Genomic DNA, 21,618 nt, shown 5'->3' with positions numbered 1-21,618 from the left:
GCCAAGGAAGAAAATGATAGAACCGAAATGGAAGCAAGACTATTTCATATACACACTTGAAACACTTCCTGCAGAAAACAAAACAAGATGAGAAGGGATTTGAAGAGCCTAGAGGTCCTAAATAATTAGGCAGGGGTGATCCCTATAAAGACATTTTGATATATTATTCTGACAATAGCATGATAAGAAAAAACATAAATGATATTAACACATGCTTTTAAAATTCATGGGAAATAAAGAAATTTTAGACTTAATTACCTTAAAACAATAACAATATGCATGCTATGGCGCTGAATTTACATGTATTTCTTTCTGTTTTGCAGACTTTTTTTGTATAGTACTTGTTTGTATTATGTTCTTTAAAGAAACCAGTATAGGTAGTCAAAACTACTCTGCCCAGTAATTTACGTTTTGACTACTTCTGAGTCTCATTTCTATTTTCATTTGTCTCTCCATCCCATTATCCCCAGTCTTAAAGGATGTTTCCTGAGCACATGAAATTCTAAGTGTGAACTTTGGACCAGATTCAAGGTACAAAGTATCAGTTCCTTCTCTGGATTGATGATAAGGAGATGATCATTGTTAGCTTTCAAGCTTCTATTCAAAAAATAAATATGCTATGGACTCCAGTCAGAACACAGATATCTCTCTTAGATCCCTTTTTTGAACTCTCTCCTGCCCTGCTTTGCACATTAGTAGCAACCCTGTTTAGGCCTTAAAAAATGAATTTAGTTGTTATACAGAGTTTGCTCACTCTAAATTCAATTTTTAAATATAAGTTCTGAAATATTACTTATTTGACTTTTTTAAAAACACATGAAGTTATGCAGCTGACCCTTTCCTGTAATATAAGCAAAGTGGTGCTTGTCTGGTGAAGGTAAAGATTCAGGAGACTTAACATGAATGCATAGATCTTGTCATCAAGTGACTCAGAACATCTTTAAATAACTATATGTGTGTCTGTCAGAAGAGTGAGATTATGTGTGTTTAGGTGCAGGGATGATGTGGAGTTAAGGAAACAAATATTGAAGATGTTACGCCTTATGCCTAAAACACTTTACCATCAGGGATGTGTTTTCAAACATAGAAAGTCCCACTTGCCATCCCTGCTGTGTTTGAGGACAAACTCAGTTGGCAAAAGAAAACCAGGTAAAGCCAAAATAATTTCTAAAGACTATAAAATTTTGAATACCTTAATAGAAACCCCAAATATTAAACTCAACTGCATACAAAAGGCTATTTCACCTGTTTTATTTTCTGCTTTTCCTCCACCTCTTTTGGAGTACCAAATTATCTTCCCCTCCCCTAGAGCCCATTTTCTGAGACTTAAATGATAATTTAATAAGAAATTTTCAGTGGAAACACTGTTCAAGGCAGAATTCTAATCACCAGCATAAAACAAAACCAAGACTGCTCTTTTGGTTTTTTGCAATCTAGTGAGTTTAGATTGGAAATAACAAACAAACAATTACTTTAAGACATGACAATTGCTGGAAAGGAAATAAAGGAGAATAAGGGGAGAGGAGAAAATCATGATATTTTAAATATTTATAAATCAATATTTTATATCATGATCTCTCTAATATGGTAGTTTTGATTAGAAATGTGGAAGAAGTGATATCCAGCCACCAAGGTCAGAATATTTTAGGTGTAGAGAGTTAATGCCTGGAAATAGGCACATGCTGAAATAGAAGAAGGCCATTGTGGATGTAGTAAAAAGAACAAGGGCAAGAGTACTAGATCAGGTGAGAGGTGATGGTGGCTTGGACTAAGATCGTAAAAATGGAAGTGATGTCAAGGACTTGAATTCTGGATGAGTGGGTAAATACAGATTCCAGCTGAAGACTCAGTCCTGGGCCACTCTATTAGTTGGAGGTTGGAAAAATGAGGAAGAACCAGAAAAAGAGACTAAAAAGCAGTATTTATTGAGAAAGGGGCGGGGGAGGGGGGGAGAAAATGATATCTTTAATGCTGATAAAGAAAACAAGGAGGTAGTGATCAAACGTAGCAAAAGCTGAAGAGATTATTAAGGACTGGAAAATGAAGACCATTGAACTTGGCAACATGGAATCCATTAATAACTTTGAAAAGATAATCTTCACAGGATAATGAGAGCAACCTTACTTGTGGAGACTTTTAAAACTAGTGGGAGAGTCAAAAAGGGAGAGAGCAACATGTACACCCATGACTGATTCATGTCAATGTATGGTAAAAACCACCACAATATTTTAAAGTAATTAGCCTCCAATTAAAATAAATAGATTAATTTTAAAAAGTATTTGAAAATGTTTAAATGACAGGTGTTTCATTGGTTAGACTCAGATATTATCATATAAATCTGGAATAAATATTTTGAAAAAAAATGAGTGAGACAATAAAGTGCAATAATGAACAAATGAATATGTGTTTGTGTGTCTTGAAACACGTTCTTGAGAAAATGTCTGTGTATGTCTGTAAATGGGAGCAGACAAGTGGAGAACTTGCTAGGTAGATTGGATTGTGGCGTCAGAAGAGATTCTTTTTTGAGTTGGGAACCATTATATAACTTTATATTCTGATGTGAGCAACACAGTAGAGAAGGAAAAAAAAAAAAATTACCCATAACAGAGAGAAAGAGGGAAGCCAGTTGGAAAATGTATATCCAGGAGTATGCATAAAGGGCTGAAATCCAGGCCATTAGGTAGAGGAATTGGTTTTAGGCACATGATCCTTTCTTTTTCTTTTTAATAGGAGAAAGGACAGATATGTGGTTGAGTATGTAGGTAGGTTAACTGACTTGGTAATTTGCATTGAGGTAGGAGGGCAGAAATCTAAAAGGTTCTTATCTGATTTCTCCTATTTGCTCAATGACAAAAAGAACAAGGATATCAGGTGAAAAGGAGAGAGGAAATGTTGGAGGCTCAAGGAGGTAGTGATGAAACTTTCACCAGAATTGAGTTATTCTCAGGTATTGGAAGGAAAGGAAATGAGCAAAGGAGCTGATAGATTTCCTCACCAGTAAATACAGATCCTCAGAAAGGACTCCTCATAAACTGTATTCCAGTCATATGGAATTCTTTTCTTACTCCTCAAATATATCAGACATTAAGGTCATTGAAAATTCTGTTGTCCTCATATGAGAACTATCTAACTTTTAAAAAATAATGTATTGTTTTCTTAATTTTTATTTATTATTATTGGCTGTGTGGTGGGGCATGAGGGATCTTAGTTCTCTGACCAGGGATTGAACCTGGGCCCCCTGCATTGGGAGTGCAGAGTCTTGGCCACTGGACCACCAGGGAAGTCCCAAGAACTATACAACCTTTAATCATTTTTTAAACCTCAATTTAAATCCCAGGAAGTACTCTTTGTACTTGCTCCTACCATTGCAATTATCATATCATATTGTACAAACTTCTTTTCTTTCTCCGCTGACTGTGTATTCCTCATATGGTGGCATTACATCTCCAGTAACTATGGGGAAAATATTGCACATTATAAAATTACAAATATCTGTTATTACATGCAGCTGATTTTGTTTCATTTTCTCCCTCTCAACAAAATTTAATTCAGTGAGTACCTACAAATTTGCAAGGTAAATTTGCATTAAAATTATATGTTGTTTTTTAAATTGGAAACTATTAGAAGCACTTTTACTTCAACTTCATGACTGGAGAGTACAAGTTGCAACAGCCATTTGGAAAATGCATATGTCCACTATGGTGTATGGAGATTTGAGAAAACAACAGCAACAATAATAACAACAGAAACTAGGAGGTAAGAAAGCAATAATAAAGATTATATAATTCCTAAACTTTAAAAGTTCATTTTTGGGTTTAATTATTTCTGAAGAGATTAAAATTAAGTACAATTCATCTTCTGGCTGAGATTTTTTTAATAGTGTTCCATAATTAACTCAAGCCTGTTATTCAAACTTTGACTGCCATCCAAATATAAAGGTATAATTTAGATGGATAGAAACAGACTTTGCAAGAAAACAGTGTAACAATAAAATCCATTATTTTCTTATTTTATTCAGTGTCAGGAAAGTATAATAAAAAAAAATCTGTCACTTTTGATGGAGAAGAGAGTGTAATTAAATTTAGTCCTACTTGAGAACTTTGTTTCAATTTGATTTTCAGTTAACCAAAGCTCATTGTTTAGTTTAAAAGCTTGCAAATTTGGTTGCCTTATCTGCACAAAGGGATACATTTGAAGTGCCACACCTGATTTTAAAATACATTTTCAGGTCTCTCTGATCTGTATTATAATTTTACTTAAAGCGGATTCTCTTTTTAAAAGGAGAAATTTTTTTCACATTTCTTATTTTCCTTTTTCAGACAGCTTATATTTGGGGTTTTTATACTGTGGATTGTACCTGTGTGACGGATACAAGTGCAGAGTTTCTTTGAGAATTCCTAACTTATGTGTGTGTGTATGAGTATATTGTTGAACAAGATGGAGGGTGCAAAGTTATCCCATTTGTTGTTGAAAGATCTTTCTTTTTTCATTATGATATGATAGAAAGTACCAGAGACTGATTAAAAAAAAAAAAAGAAACCTAAAAATGATACAAAAGAATTTACAAAACAGAGAGAGGCTCAACACAGAGAAAGAAAACAAACTCATGGTTGCCAAGAGAAGGGATAGTTAAGGACTTAGGGAAGGTCATGTGCACCCTGCTACATTTAAAATGAATTACCAGCAAAAACCTATTGAATAGCACATGGGACTCTGCTCAGTGTTATGTGCTAGCCTGGATGGGAGAGGGGGCTTTGGAGAGAATCAGTTCAGTTCAGTTCTTTTCATGCAGTCGTGTCTGACTCTTTGCTACCCCATGGACTGCAACTTGCCAGGCTTCTCTGTCCATCACCAACTCCCAAAGCTTACTCAAACTCATGTCCATTGAGTTGGTGATACCATCCATCCATCTCATCATCTGTCTTCCCTTTCTCCTCCCACCTTCAATCTTTTCCAGCATCAGGGTTTTTTCCAGTGAGTCAGTTCTTTGCAATCAGTGGCCAAAGTATTAGAGTTTCAGCTTCACCATCAGCCCTTCCAATGAATTCCTTTAGGATGGACGGTTTGGATCTCCTTGCTGTCCAAGGGACTCTCAAGAGTCTCCTCCAACACCACAGTTTAAAAGCAACAGCTTTCTTTATGGTCCAACTCTCACATCCATACATGACTACTGGAAAAACCATGGCTTTTACTATTTGGATCTTTGTCGGTAAAGTAGTGTCTCTGCTTTTAAATATGCTGTCTAGGTTAGCCATAGCCCTTCTACCAAGGAACAGGCATCTTTTAATTTCATGGCTGCAGTCACCATCTGCAGTGATTTTGGAGCCCAGAAAAATAGTCTCTCACTGTTTGCATTGTTTCCCCATCTATTTGCCATGTGGTGATGGGACCAGATGCCATGATCTTCATTTTTTGAATGTTGAGTTTTAAGCCAATTTTTTCACTCTCCTCTTTCATTTTCATCAGGAGACTCTTTAGTTCCTCTTCCCTTTCTTTGATAATGGTGGTATCATCTGCATATCTGAGGTTATTGATATTTCTCCCAGCAATCTTGATTCAGTTAGTGCTTCAAGTCTATTGTTCCATGTCTGGTTCTAACTGTTGCTTCTGGACCTGTATACTGATTTCTCAGGAGGCAGGTAAGGTAGTCTGATATTCCCATCTCTTTAATAATTTTCCACAGTTTGTTATGGAAATACAAAACCTATGAGAATGCTATACCCCAATACAAAATGTTTTTGGTGTTTAAAATATATAAGTAAATTTAAAAAAAAGAAAAAAGCTGTATCTCTAATAGATAATCCAGAAAGACTTGATTTTAGGCAGAGGAGCTTTGTTCAACCTTCTGCAGTAATGTCTATGGCAAAGAATCCCCAAAATAAGAGATATGCTGTATGTACATGTAATAATTGAATCAGGCAATGTTACACTGACAAGAAGCACAAAACTGGAGATTAAAGAAAAGAAATGAATAAAATCCCAGAAATTAAGTCACACAAACTTACACCTACAAAAATGCACAGCTTGTGGGGAAAAGGACGCCAGGGATAGCAGCCACATATCCTCTTTTAATCTGAAAGATATGTATACCCTAACTTACTCCAGAATGCATGATCCAGGGGGAATCTTGTAAATTATAGCATTCTCATAGAAAACAATCCGTACTCCATAATGAAATCTAATATGGAGTTCTTCCAGGCTTAGGGTATAAAGGTAAATCATGAAGACCCTTTGAGGCCATAGAATTTGAGACTAGAACCCACAAGAAACTGATATTGAAACTACCAAGTGATATTTTGGGGGCTCCGAGGAGCTCTGGTTGTTTATGTCTCAGTGCAAAAGTTCAGCAAGAGACAAAATTATAGATAAGAAGTGATTTATTAGAATAGGACACTTATAAGTCTTGCAAATGGGCAGGAGAGCATTGTGTTGACCCAGGTACTTAGTGGGTTACATTTTTATAACCAAAGGGAAAGAGGAAAGGGTGAGAAGACCACCTCTTTCCTTGTTCTTCTAGTCTTCCATCATTAACTCCTCCTACATGTTGGGCAGGGGAGGTTTGAAAAAATTGAGGCCTTGGTATCATGAGTGTCTTTCCCTTTGAATCATCACCTTTCCCTGAATTATTGTTTTGTGTGTGCAGAGAGCATGTCCTTGGGGTCATTAACTTGTTGAGGTCTTTGGGCAAGGTACAGGCCTTATTTATCCACAATTGTTATATTGTCTTGAGGCATGACTTGGGGCTCCATTGTATGGATTTGTTGCTAAGCTAGTTAGCTTGGTTTTGTTTTTAGGCAAGCTTGTCTGGCTTTGATGCTAAGTGACTTGCCCTGCTTTATGAGCCAAGCAAGCCCACATTGTTTCAGGATTTTCCCATTGCTTTCTTGAATGATCACTCACTCACTTTGGTTTCCCAAAGTGAAACCAAAAGTTTAAGTTTAAGTTTTTTCTCTGGTTATAACCCCCAGTGGGATTTCTGAACTATTTGATTATTCTACTCAGTCCCTATCAATATGATGCAATTTGACCTAACATTAGAATCAGACTATTGGATCCAAAGGAAAGAAACTTACATTTATTATTTAGCAAATAGCCATTGTGCATGTATTATGTTTCAAATATTACTCTAGACACTAGGAGTAAAGCAATGAATGAGACAGGTCTCTACCCCCATGAAACATTCAAAAGGTGAGTGGAGATGGACAAGAAATAAAAATCAGAAGGTAAGAAGTTTTCTGAAGAAAATAAAACAGGATAATATAAGAACTGATTAAATGGATGTTTCTGGGGGAAGGTCTTTCTGATGATTTGATCTTAACAGAGAATGACAAACACAATCCAGAAGGGAAAGGGCCTATGACTAAGGAAACAGGAAATGCAAAGACAGAAATGAGAAAGAGCTTGAAGAGTTACATAAACAGAGAAATTCAGTATGTCTAGACTATAGGGATAATTGGAAGAGTAGTCAAAAATGACATAACGCAAGAGAAGAGGATGTAGACTGGGATACTCTGTGGAATGCAACCAGAACTTAAGGGATGCAACATAACCTGATTAATTTTTTTCAAAGATCACTCAGACCCGCAGGAGAGGAGTGGATTATATGGGCACATAATGAAAACAGGAAAACTATTTAGAATAGTCCAGTAGACGGGTGATGGGGATTTGATTTTAGGCACAGAGATGAAGAAACTTGAAACTTGCTCTAAACATTTTTATCACCACACAATCTTCTCTCATTTTCAAACTGCATCTGTGGTTCTCTTTCACTTTTAACTTTCATTTGGATGGGCAAAAGCCCTTGTTAAGCACATATTATACAATCCAATTCCATATATGAGATATGTGAATATTGATGCATATAACTTTTGAATAAGATGTGATCAGTGTCTCAGTTTATTTTCACTTGATCTTAGCCAAAAGGCCAGGAAGCAGTTCCATGCATTTTCAAATTGATATGCTAGTTTCTTTTAATTAATCTGTGTTGAAGGACCATTAAACATAAACTATTTACTTACTTATTTGGCTGCATTGGGTGTTGGTTAGGGCATGCAGGATATTCATTGCATCATGTGGACTTTTCATTGCATTGAATAGACTCTCCAGTTGTGGCACGAGATCAATAGTTTCAACATACAGGCTTAGTTGCTCCAAGGCATGTGGGATCTTCCCCAACCAAGTGTCAAACCCATATCCCCTGCATTGAAAGACAGATTTTTAACCACTGGACGATCAGGGATATCCCAAACATAAACTCCTATGATGGTTGTTCTTTGGATTTTAGAGAATAATGATATAACTATTACATATAACAGTGAAATAACACAGTGTAGTATTATTGACTATTTCTATTCACTGTGAGATTTAAAACTAAGTGACAAAAGAGGTGTTTATTTCCTTGTATTGCTTTATGGTACTGGCATAACTTTATCACCAAGCAGTCATTTTTCCCCATTATCTGTGAACCCACCTATCTATGGCAGAGAATTCTAGTGGAGATGGCCTCGAACAGGCAGAGCAGCAGCAGCTCTAAGGAAGGAGCAGTAGGTCTCGGACTCACTTTTGGAAAGAAGCTGACAAGCGCATGTCTGCCCCCAATTGATCTGTCAGTTTAGATCACTGATGCCAAAAACCAGAAAGGCAAATTTATTAGAAAATCTCAAGTAAATTAGAAAGATATCCTCCAGCCACAAGTTCCCTTATCCTTCAGCACGGGAAGCTAATGTTCCAGGAGTTTAGCTATTGAGCTGGTAAAGAAGATGTCACACCCTGAAGTCCATGGGGAACCACGTCAAATTGAATTCACAGAACACACCAGTAAATGCTTTCTTTTAAAGATACAGTCCCTGAGAGAAACTTTTTTTGTAATTTATGAAAAAAACAATAATCTCACTGAAAAGACATAAGTGCCTTTCTTTTTCTGTTTTTAATAACCATCTAGTTTCATATAGCGATCTTCAATATGAGTTGATACTAAAATATCAAATATCAATTAGGTGATGAAAGTAAAATCCAATAAATAAATGTAATCATTAAAGTTTCTACTGCCCATTTTTTTTTAAATCTTTGGTTGTGGTATAACAATGTCATAGTGATATTTTTTCTCCTGTCAGAGAATAGCTATACTTGCTTTTCAGTGATTCTGTTTTGTTCAATGATATATATCCTCTGTATTCAAAAACTGTGATAACAAAAGAACTATATTATGAGAAATTTAATATAATGCCCTGTATCCTTGGGTAGAATAGATTAGAATATTTGTAATGTGATTTCATAGGCAGTTTGATGAAACAGTATTTCATTTGAAGAAAACTTGTTCTTGCTAGAAAAGGATGATTTACTGGATATACAAATGAGATGACTATTCTTACTTTATTTTCCTCATCGTTATACTAGCCATATTGGAATAGGAATTCTATGACTACAGTCTTTGAATTTAGAGAAGCAGTTATTATCTTTCTTTGATGGAAATATTAGGAGGTAGCATAAAATTTTTTCCCTCTTTTGAAAAGACCAAAGCACTGAAAAGTTACCTGGGTTATTAACACTTAAGTCACACAGCAGCTCAAACTTTCAAGGACTAAATATGGATCTGGGGATAATCCCTGAAAGAATTCTACCTTGGACAAAGAAAATGACTAAGATCACATCTACAGGATTCACCTTAACAGATGCAAAAATAAAGTCATGTAAGAAGAAACTCTTGTCTGGGTTACCTCCTCTGGAAGTAGGATATGAATAGCAAAAGAAACTAGTAGAAGATATGGGGGAGATGTGGAAGAGACAAGGCATTAAAGACCAAGTTAAAGATGAGAAATAGCTGTGGAATTTTTTCTTACAAAGACAATGGAAGCAAAGGGCATATTGCCGTATGCTAATCCCAATCTCTTGGCTTATTCTGTGTCTGTTCTCTATGTTCTAATAAAGCTTTGTTCATATACTTACCACTTCACACCATATTATTAGCTGACCTCCCTCTCCAATCACATAAGAAGCATAAGAACAAACAGGGAGACTCTTATTTCTTTATTCCCAGTGTCTAGCACTATATCTAGAGTATATCATTTGTCAACTCTCTATCAAATGAAGGAACTAGGTTCAGTACCATACGATCTCAAGAGAGACGAAGTAAGTAGGTAAACATTGAAAAACAAAATAAGTATTACTCTAGAGTAAAATCTGAGATAATATGGAAGCACACACATTGGTATAATTCTATTAAATACAAAGACATTTGACCCTATTTAGCCTATATGTAAATGATGCTTTATAGAAAATGATAATTTCATATTAAGTATTTTGAAATATTTAAAATATTTTTAATGCTTTTAGGTGACTTTATTGTTTCCTAGTTGGATGCTAGTGATCTAGAACTCAAGAAATCCAATGCCTAGAGTGTTCTGGACCTGGACTAAAGTTGAGTTTATGGGTGAGTGTTAGATGGTACCACAGGAAAGCTATCAACCCTGGGAAGCAAGACAGAGCCTGACATATCACATCACAGTTCTTTAGAGTTAACTGGTTTATTACTGACAATTCTGTTTACTGAAATTCTGAACTTTGTTACCAGGGAAGAAAGCTGCTGAACATTGCATCTGCAAATCAGACTTTGCCCCAAGATGAATCTAGACATTTAGAAGAGATATATATTAAAGGCAGAGTTGAGCATCACAACTTGATTAGGAAATATCCATTAAAGAAAAGTAGAGACACCTAAGATAAACCAGCTGCTATTATTATCTGAATGCATTTATCTGTGTATAAAATCTTAGATTCAAATAAAATATCTGTAACATATGGGACTTGGTGATTAATGCGCAGGTAAATGGGAAGCGAAAAGGATTTCAAGAAAAAGGAAAGTGAGAAAGCTGAGCCTAAATTTTCAGGCTTCATCTTTCAAAGGATGACAGAATTATAACCTGTGTTGCTATTAGAAGGCAAGATAGAAGGCAGATGAGTGAGAGTATTAGAATTTCTATCTTAGCCCAGAAATGATATTCAAGAACTTTTACCCAAGAGGATTTTTTTTGTTGTTTATAGGATAATAAAGTTATTTCTCACTTTCATCTTGAGTGACTGTGGGATAGAGAACTGAGAACTGGTGGGAGTGATTGAAGAGGGATAAAGAAAATTCATCTTCTTCTCACTTGTGTCGAGCTAGATTCCTTAATCTCATGCTTCTTTCCCTCTTATGTCTAGTCTTGCTTTTGAATTGTTTGCCCATAGGGAGATGGAAAATACAGATAATTTTTATTTCAATCAACTTGAGAAATAAAATTGATTTGCTTAAGATCAATTAAATTAAACAATAGGTTGGGAAGAATTTCATGTGCTCCAAAAGCTGATGCTGATGCTAAGAATATTAAGAATGTTGAAAGTTCTAAAATTATTTCAGTTTAAAGCTAAATATGAGTCATATGAAAAAATAACTGTCAAAAGTTATAATATCTTTTAACTAATGGTTTCCTTAGAAGAAAATAATTCCAAGGGCTAGAAATAAGATTTTGGCTTTAACAGTATGACTAATAATAAATCACAATGTAGATTTATCTTCATTAAGCTTTGCAAATTTTTTCTTTCTGAAGGATAACTGACTTTAACACAATAAAAATTTTAATGATTTAATTCTTGTAACTGCTGTTAAATACTGTTCTATATTCAGAGAACAATTAAAATGTATGCTGTGTGCAATATTAAATAATATGAAATATGAACTCATCATAGAATTATGTATACAAAATGTCATCAACTTTTGTTAAGTTATATTTTCTTTAATTATAGGTAAGATCTACTTTCAAAAATCTATTAGTGCAAAGTTTTTATGCATACTGGTAGTAATACTCTCATTGGAATAATGTAATGTCATTTTACTACAAGATTTATATTGAAAAGTATATATAGAAGAAAAACAGAAAGGAATTTTTGAGGCTAATCAAGTTGTTAAAGAAGCACATATGAACTTATAGGTTCTTACCAAGTTTATTTTCTGTTTGCATAGTCTCTTACTCAGTTCAGGTCAGTCGCTTGGTCGTGCCTGTCTCTGTGAGACCCCATGGACTGCAGCACACCTAGCCACTTGAATACACCTAGTTTGGTGACAATCAATCTACTAGTTAAGATTTTTGACCACATAGTTGAAATTTGGATTTTAGATTAAAAAGAATCTAGAGGTTAACTCTCTAAAATGTTCCTATCTTCAGGCCTTGAGGGATTATAATTATGCCAGGGATATCACTTTGCTGACAAAGTTCCATGTAGCCAAAGCTATGGTTTTTCCAGTAGTCATTACGGATGTGAGAGTTGGACCATAAAGATGGCTGAGTGCCAAAGATTTGATGATTTTGAATTGTGGTGCTGGACAAGACTCCTGAGAGTCCCTTAGACTGCAGGGAGCACAAATCAGTCAATCCTCAAGGGAAATCAACCCTGAATAGTCACTGGAAGGACTCATGCTGAAGTTCCAATACTTTGGACACCTAATGCGAAGAGCAGATTCACTGGAAAAGAGCTCGATGCTAGGAAAGATTGAAGACACGAAAGGAGAAGCGGGCAGCAGAGGATGAGATTGTTAGAATCACCGACTCAATGGACTTGAATTTGAGCAAACTTTGGGAGGTAGTGGAGGACAGAAGAGCCTGGCATACTGTAGTCCATGAGGTCGCGGAGGTTGGGTATGACATAGTCTGAACAACAATAGAAATTAAACAGGTAAAGAACACTTCATTCTAGGCTATTACTATGGGGGATAGAGCTCAGAGTAGAGCTCAGATAGAGCAGTCTGAACTCAACTCCACTGAAAGGAAAGGTTAGAGAATTTTAAGAGACTTAGGGAATAAAGACCAACTGTGTTGGTTAATTGGCACTTCCCCAACAAAAAGTAAACTTTTTCTTATCTTCATAGGAAAGGAGTTTACATTTTGGAGTGAAGCTCTGACCCACCTAAGCCCACTGTACTCTTACCTTCCCAGATTCTGGGGGTTGATTAGTAGCCCACCTCCTTGATGATTCCATATCACAACAATGCCTCCCAGTTCCTTAAGAAAAACAATCCTAGGGTATAAACTTGACAAGAGGCTATTTAAAGAGATTTACATCTCAAATAGGCAGAGAAGGAATTGTTAACTACAAATTTTCTAAAGTTCCCTAAGGAAAGAGAGGATCTCTGTATTCAGGCTGCCTGGATTTGTTAGGATTGGGGAGAGAAAGAGAGAAAGCGAGATTGCTTGAGAGGCAGAAAGGAGCCTTTCTAACTTTGGGCTTCCCTGGTGGCTCAGATGGTAAAGCATCTGCCTGCAGTGTGGGAGATCTGGGTTCAGTCTCTGGGTCCGGAAGATCCCCTGGAGAAGGGAATGACAACCCACTCCAGTATTCTTGCCTGGAGAATCCCTGGTAGGGCTACAGTCCATGGGGTCAAAAGAATCAGACATGACTGAGCAACTTTCACTTTCAAGCTTAATCAAACTGAGGGAAACATTATTATCACTCTGTCAAGTATCAGATTTGTAGGAAAAGCACAGAAGGAACCGCATCGTTGATTTGGTTTTAGGTAGTGTTTTGTTTTGTTTAAGTATAGTGAAATGAAATACCCATATCGATAAATAAGGATGTCACAGCCATTAGGGATTCCAGCCTTCCAAATATAAATTTCTGAGCCCAGGAAGAATAACAGCTATCCAGCAGCCATCAGCCACTTCCCCTGGAAGCCCTGAGGAAGTGAGGGGAATGTGAGAAAGCACAAGAGATGGTCATCAGCCATATCTGCCACTCCTTGTGTGATCCAGGAATTAAGGATGTGTCTAATCAAGAAGCAGAGATGGATGACCCAGAGGGATGTTGTGGGGAGGGAGGTGGGAGGGGGGTTCATGTTTGGGATCGCATGTACACCCGTGGTGGATTCACCTCAATGTATGGCAAAACCAGTACAGTATTGTAAGGCAAAATAAAGTAAAAATAAAAATTAAAAAAAAAGACACAGGAAAAGGAAGAGACAGTAAGAAAATGTTTGCAAATCATATATGCAATAAAAGATTTGTATAAAAATAAAAAGAAGCAGAGATTGGTCACAGATAGCTGAGATGCATGTGAAATGAATGAATTCAGTGAGCCCAGATGCTTGCATCCTTCCATACATAGAAGAGCACTAAATTCCTTAGTTTGAGATATCTGGTTTTCCTTAATTAACAATAATATTCTGATATTCAGATTACCTGCCCTTGCTAACTGCCAGACTTCTATATTGCCTGATTTCTACCCAACTCCCCACTCCCCGTCTCCCTCCCCAACCTCCTCACAGCAGTTTCTCAGTGTTACTTGAGATACTGCCTCCCAGGCTTGAAGTCTTAAAAGAAATATTCCTACCAAATGAAACAACTCTCTACTTTCCGGCTGTGACTATTTTTTTAGTCAACAGTTTCAATTCAGTATATACTCTATTCATGTGAATAAAATGATCCATATACATAATTCCTTATAAATGTTTTATCATATTTATTTAAATTTACTCATATATCTCCCTGTGTCATTCTTTTTGCATTTTTTTTTTCTTCAAAGCCATTCTAGTAAAATGTTCCTTCTGGCTAAATGTCTCATTGTCTCAAAATGTTCTTCAGGGAGGGTCTACTGGTCGAAAAATCTCTCAATTTTGTTTGGATTTTTTTTTAATTTGAACCTATTTCTTGAAATATAGTTTTGTTCAAAAGTTTGCTGCCATGTTTTGGTTCTTTGAATTGTCTTTCTGATTCTAAGATATTTAGCACTCTGTTAGTCTAGAGTTAACTATAATGCATTAAGGAATTTGTTTATATGTATTTCTTCTATTTTGGCCAATATTCTTTTTTTATTTTAAAAATTTTTTAGAGAAAATTTTTTTCTCATTTTAAAAATTAATTAATTTTTTAAATTTGAGGCTAATTACTTTACAATATTGTAGGGGTTTTTGCCATACATTGACATGAATCAGCCATGGGTGTACATGGACAATATTCTTGAATGAAGTAAACTGGAGGGAAAGTTCCTCATTCAACCTAACATTCTACCTGACAACTGATTTGAAAATGTTGAGGGAGAAATCAGTTTGGAACTGCTGAGGCAGCTAGAATTTGATCAGAGTAATAGAGGGAATGTAACTGCAAAGAAATGACTCCAAAATTCTGCCTAGAGGTGTTTGACAGTCTTCAAGTGAGAATTAGTCCTTATTAGTTCAAGGCAATTACTAGACCTAGAAGAGAGTAGCTGCTGGTCAGCTCAGATCTAAAAAGGAAGTGTTAGAGGGCATATACATCACTAAAGTTATGCCTTAGCTTTGGGAGCCCACCGGAGGACCCAGAATGTTCTGTTGGAATAAGGACATCACTTTTAATCAGATCATAATCCTTGAGTTAAGGAGACAACATAAATAGCCCCATCCTATCCATGCATAAGATAAAGCCTAAGATGATGGATAGGTTTATGGCATAGATTATGGTGATGGTTTCCAAACTCATCAAGCTATATATAGTAAATATGTATAGCTTTTTGTATGTCAATCACACCTCAATCATACCCAATAAAGTGGTTTTTGTTTTTTGTTTTTTTTTTTTTACCTGACAGAGTCAGGAAGGTCTGTCACAAACTTTACTATCAGAGAAGAAATATCAGTGCTATTGAAAGGAAAAACAAAATTGATCTCTTCCATTCAAGGTGACATTCACAATATGTAAGATTAAATAAAATTAGCTTTCTAAGAAAACAGAAACTTGTTACATAATTACTAGCAAAAGCAGTAGATAAAAGCAGAGGCTAGATGAGATAGATTTTTAATTAATACAATCATTAAAATATGTTTAAACAGAGTTAAAATATATACATATTAAGGAACAGTTGGTAAAACTGCAAAGAAATAGATATTTAAAATGCAAATGAAAATACTAACACAGAAAATGCAATATATGAAGAAAATTCATTAGATACCTAAGTGGCATTTTAGTCATGGGGGAAAAAAGAATCAGTAAAATTTATGACAGATCAATGGAAATTATCTAAGTTGAAGATTCAAAAATAGTGAAAAAAGTTAAATGGAAATGTAGGAAAATATCAAGAAAGCAAGATAATTGACTAATTGTGGTTCTCAAAGGAACAGAGAGGAAAGACAGGGCAAAAAAATATTCAAAGAAAAAATGATCAAAATTTGCTAACTTTTGTGAAATATATTAACCTGTATATCTAATGATTTAGTGAAACACAAGCAAAATTTTAAAAAATCCTCAAAAAATGTTAGCAAATGAATCCAGTAATAAAAAACATAGCTCATCATGATTAATTGGATCTTATCGATGAAACTCAGGGTTGGGTTAACACTGAAAGAGTAATAAATCTAAGTTGCAACATTAATATAGGAAAATATGATATGAATACAATCTTTATGAATGTATCACTTGGCGATCTTTTAGAATCTATGTAATAAACATCAAGTACACAATAAAATGAGAATAGATGAAGAAGCTCTCAATCCGATGAAGTATATTTCTGAAAAACCTAAAGCTAACATTGTACTTAATAACAAAATATTGATCCTTTTCCCCTAAAATTTGAAACGTGGATGTGAGGTGTTGTGATTTTATTTAACATTTTACTGGTGGTCTTGTGAACTTGCCAATGTAATCAGGCAAGAATATAAAAGGAAAATTTAATCAAAAGCTGAAAAGAAAGGAGGAAAGCATTCCTTCTTCACACAAGACATGATTGGATATGTGCAAAATCCTGAAAGGTGTATACAAATATTATTGCTGTTGTTGTTCAGCTGCCCAGTCATGCGACCCCATGGACTGCAGCATGCTAGGCCTCCTTGTCCCTCACCTTGTCCTTGAAGTTTGCCCAAGTTCATGTCCATTGCATCGGTGATGGCATGCAGCCATCTCATCCTCTGATGTCCTCTTCTTCTTCTGTCATCAGTCTTTCCCAGCATCAGGGACTTTTTCAATGACAAGTCAGTTATTCGCATCAGATAACCAAAATACTAGAGTTTCAGCTTCAGCATCAGTCCATCCAATTAGTATTCAGGGTTATTTCCCTTAAAATTGATTGGTTTGATTTCCCTGTTCTCAAAGGTACTCTCCAGAATCTTCTCCAGCACCACAATTTGAAGGCATTAAATATGACAAATATTAAGTACTTAAATTTCACAGGATACACAGTCAATATGTAATAATGCAATTGTATATAATAGTAACAATCTATTGAAACATTAAAACAAAATACCATCTTCAATAACATTAAAATCATAAAGTCTTATTAATATATTTACTGAAAAGCATGCAGTTTCTCTATACTGAAAATTAAAACATTTATGAGAGAAATTAAGGAAAATCTATGGGAAGATAAATCATGTTCATGTTTTGGAAGATCAATATTTTTTAAATGTTTGTCTTTTTGAAATTATTCTGGAGATTCAAAACAACCTTTGTAAAAATTCCAACAGCCACTTTAATACAAATTGACTGACCAATTCTCAAATTACTCCAGAAATTGGAAAGAACCTAGAATAGTCAGAACAGCTTAGAAAAGCAACCATAAAACTGGATGACATACACTGTCTGATTTCAAGATTTTTATATGTCTTTATTCATCAATACAGCATGTTATTGGCATAGGGTTTACAAATAACACAATGGAACAGAGTAATCTGCACATACCAGATAATGGTAAATACACATGTGTATATAATCAACCGGTTTTCAACAGAGGTGTGAAGACAGTTCAATGGAACATGTAAATGCTTATTTCACATACAGAAGTTATTTTGAGATGAATTATACGCAAATTTAAAGCTTTCAGGAGAAGGGAAAGGCTACCCACTCCAGTATTCTGGTCTGGAGAATTCCCTGGACTTTATAGTTCATAGGGTTGCAAAGAGTTGGACATGACTGAGCAACTTTCATTCCACTTAAAGCTTTTAAAACCATATACGTTTTTAGGGAAAAAAAATAAAAAATAAGTTTACCTCCTTGAAAATACAAGCCTCAGTCTATGCACTATATAAAGTCATTTTTATGAGGTTTAGAAATAGGCCAGATTAATTTATGAGAGATAAAAATATAGATTGCCTATGCAGAAAAACGGAGAAGGCAATGGCACCCCACTCCAGTACTCTTGCCTGGAAAATCCCACGGATGGAGAAGCCTGGTGGGCTGCAGTCCATGGGGTCGCTAAGAGTCGGACACAACTGAGCGATTTCACTTTCACTTTTCACTTTCATGCATTGGAGAAGGAAATGGCAACCCACTCCAGTGTTCTTGCCTGGAGAATCCCAAGGATGGGGGAGCCTGGTGGGCTGCCCTCTATGGGGTCGCAAAGAGTCGGACACGACTGAAGCGACTTAGCAGCAGCAGCATGCAGAAAACAATTTGACAGGAAGTGGTCATAAGGAAACCCGCTTGTGATGGAAATTTTCTATATCCTGATTTGGTGATTAGTTACATAGTACATACATGTGCCAAAACACATCTTAATAAACACTTAAGGGCTATACATTTTATTGTCTAAAAACTTTTTAATGGAATGATCCTTTAAACTCTATAGTGCTTTATGATTTTCAAAAGTTTCACACAAATTATTTCATATGATCCCATAATAACTCATCTTTCCCCCTACCCCTTTTTAGCCCCTCCTCCTCTGGTAACCTCTCTCCAGTGGTAATCACTACTTTGTTCTCTATATCTGTGATTCTGCTTTTCTGTTTTGTTTTGTTTTGTTTAATTTGCTAGCTTGTCATGGGCTTCCCTGGTGGTTCTGTGGTAAGGAATCCACCTGCAATGTCTAGGACACAGGAGACGTGGTTTCGATCCCTGGGTCAGAAAGATCCCCTGGAGGGGGGAATCTTGTCATATTTTTTAGATTTCACATATAAGTGATATAATACTGCATTTATCTTCGTTTGATTTATTTCACTTAGCATAATGCTCCCCAAGTTCATCCATGTTGCTGCAAATGGCAAAATGTCCTTCTCTTTTATGGCTGAGTAGTATACCACTGTGTGTGTATGTACATTGTAACATCAGTTGATGGACACTTAGGTTCCTTCCACATCCTGTCAATTGTAAATAATGCTGCTGTGAATATTGGGATACCTGTATCTTTTCAAATTAGTGTTTTTGGTTTTTTCAGATATATGCCCAGGAATGAAATTGTTCGGTCATATAGCAGCTCTGTTTTTAGTTTTTTGAGAAACTTTCCTACTACTGTTTTCCACAGCGGTTGCATCAGTCTACATCCCCACCAACAGTGTATATGGGTTGCCTTTTCTCCACATCTGCTACTGTATGCAAACTTTTACTTCAATTTTAAAACACTTTTAATGTAAGAATTAAAGATTTTAAAATTTAAAAAATAAAAAACTAAAAATTAAAAAAAAATTGGGAAAGGAGTAAAAAAAAATAAATAAATGGAAATTTTTATCAGGTGGTTTAAGTTTTTGACTTTCTGATATAGTACTAATGGTATCCGTTCTCCAAACATAAAAATATTGCATTTCTTTAGAAATTAACATTTTGCACATTACTGAGTATTTTAGATGCACTGTATTAGTAAACAGACCAGAATACAAACTCCATAAGAGAAGGTATTTTTAAAGTACATTTTGTTTTTACCAATTTATCTCCAATGTCTTCAACAGACCCAGGTGATCTAATAAATACACATTAATTACATACTGAATGAAGAAATGAAATACAACTTGGAAAAAATTGTTAAAAACCTTTTTACAAAATTATAATTGCCTTTTTGCTGAATTTAGAACATGCAGTTTATTCAAAGTAAAATTCTTTCCTTCTTCTCCTAGACTGTCTCTTAACACCATCATCTGTACCACGGATCTTTCCTTTTTCTCTCTGCTTTCACTCCCTGCTGCCATAAGCCTTAATGCTCCAACTGCTCCTCACTGCTCCTTTATCCCTGAGGTTTCCATGAGTGTTCAGATTTGTCTGTAATGATATGGTTTCTATTGGTATATCAAAAGTAATTGCCACATGAAGAAAAATCTGGAAATGCAGCAACAGCAGTAGTCTATCAGGATGTTTTAAGCCTAAATAAATTTTGGAAAAGATCAATTTGAAATGATCATTAAGATATAACCATTACAAATTATGCTATTAAATCCTTCAACAGAGCTTTGTTTCACACAGATGGCATTTTTCTTTGAAGATCCCAGTGAACTAAAATGAGAAGATTCTGGCCCAGAAATGAGAATTTATTACACATTTGTGATAACCAAGGTTACAAAAGTCCAGTATTCTCTGTGGCATACTCTATAGTACACCCTTGATGCCTTAAAAACAGGAAATTTCCATCTGAGAATGAAGATGTGCTGGAGCTTAAGCATTTTAGGGGAACAAATGCGTGGAGTTAAAACTAATACTTGGAGAAATGCTCTCAAATAAGTATAAGAGTGTCATAAAAGCATCAGTCCATTGTGAACCACATTCATACTCAAAGAATAAATTCTACCCACATGTCACAATGAATAGAAAGAGACATCTAAAATGACTCAAACTGACCAAAACATCACAGTAAAATGAGAGTAATAGATGGAATAGGAAGAACCTTCTGTGCTCATGAACAATGAAAATGTGAGGAAACAACATTATACAAATCCATCAAAATAATTTTCATAATAAACTCATTTAAAAAGATAATGCTTTATAACTGTAGAGAAGGTTATAAAAACAAACAAACAAACAGAAAAAAAACAAATCAGAATGGCAGCCACTATAATAATTTTAAACAGAAAAGTATATCATGGAATATATTCATTTGAGGTTTTGTAATAAAGTTGTTGTTTAGTTGCCAAGTCATGTCTGACCCTTTTGTGATCCCCATGAACTGTTGCCTGCCAGGCTACTCTGTCTATGGAATTTCACAGGCAAGAATACCGGAGTGGGTTGCCATTTCCTACTCCAAGGCATCTTCTCAACCCAGGGATCAAACCTGCATCTCCTGCATTAGTAGATGGATACTTTATCACTGAGCCACCAGCGAAGACCCTTGTGATAAAGTAGATATTGAAAAAAATGAAAAAAGTATCTCAACAGCCTTTAGACTCTACTGACAAAAGGAAACAATTTTGGTTTCAGAATTTGTGATTGGTTATGGTGCTGAGGAAGACTCTTGAAAGTCCTCTGGACAGCAAGGAGATCAAACCAGTCACTCCTAAAGGAAATCAGTGCAGAATATTCATTGGAAGGACTGATGCTGAAGCTGAAGCTCCAATACATAGGCCACCTGATGTGAGGAGCTGACTCATTTGAAAAGACCCTGAAGCTGGGAAAGATTGAGGGCAAGAGGAGAAGGGGATGACAGAGGAAGAGATGGTTGGATAATATCACTGACTCAGTGGACATGGGTTTGAACAAACTCTGGGAGATAATGAAGGACAAGGAAGCCTGGTGTGCTGTAGTTCATGGGGTCACAAGGAGTTAGACACGAGTAAGGGACTGAAAAACAACAATGTACTTATACATCCACTTAGACCATATAATTCAATTAAATGGTTAATTGGTTTTGAATGTATCTCAGTGACAACATGTTGGGAACTTCATGTTTAAAATATTTTACTAAACCTAATTGCATTAGCTAGTGTTTTGAATA

At 35.6% G+C, this 21,618-nt stretch overlaps 1 non-coding gene across 1 annotated transcript; it reads right to left on the bottom strand.

Moving 5' to 3' along the window:
- Positions 1 to 3,208: 3,208 nt before the first annotated feature.
- TRNAG-CCC (transfer RNA glycine (anticodon CCC)) lies at positions 3,209 to 3,281 on the bottom strand. Its single transcript has one exon. It is a non-coding gene; the product is annotated as a tRNA-Gly (tRNA).
- Positions 3,282 to 21,618: the final 18,337 nt, after the last annotated feature.

This window comes from Ovis canadensis, chromosome 3 (assembly GCF_042477335.2).
Source record: "Ovis canadensis isolate MfBH-ARS-UI-01 breed Bighorn chromosome 3, ARS-UI_OviCan_v2, whole genome shotgun sequence".
Taxonomy (NCBI): Eukaryota; Metazoa; Chordata; class Mammalia; order Artiodactyla; family Bovidae; genus Ovis; species Ovis canadensis.
This window is presented reverse-complemented; position numbering and strand designations above follow the sequence as displayed.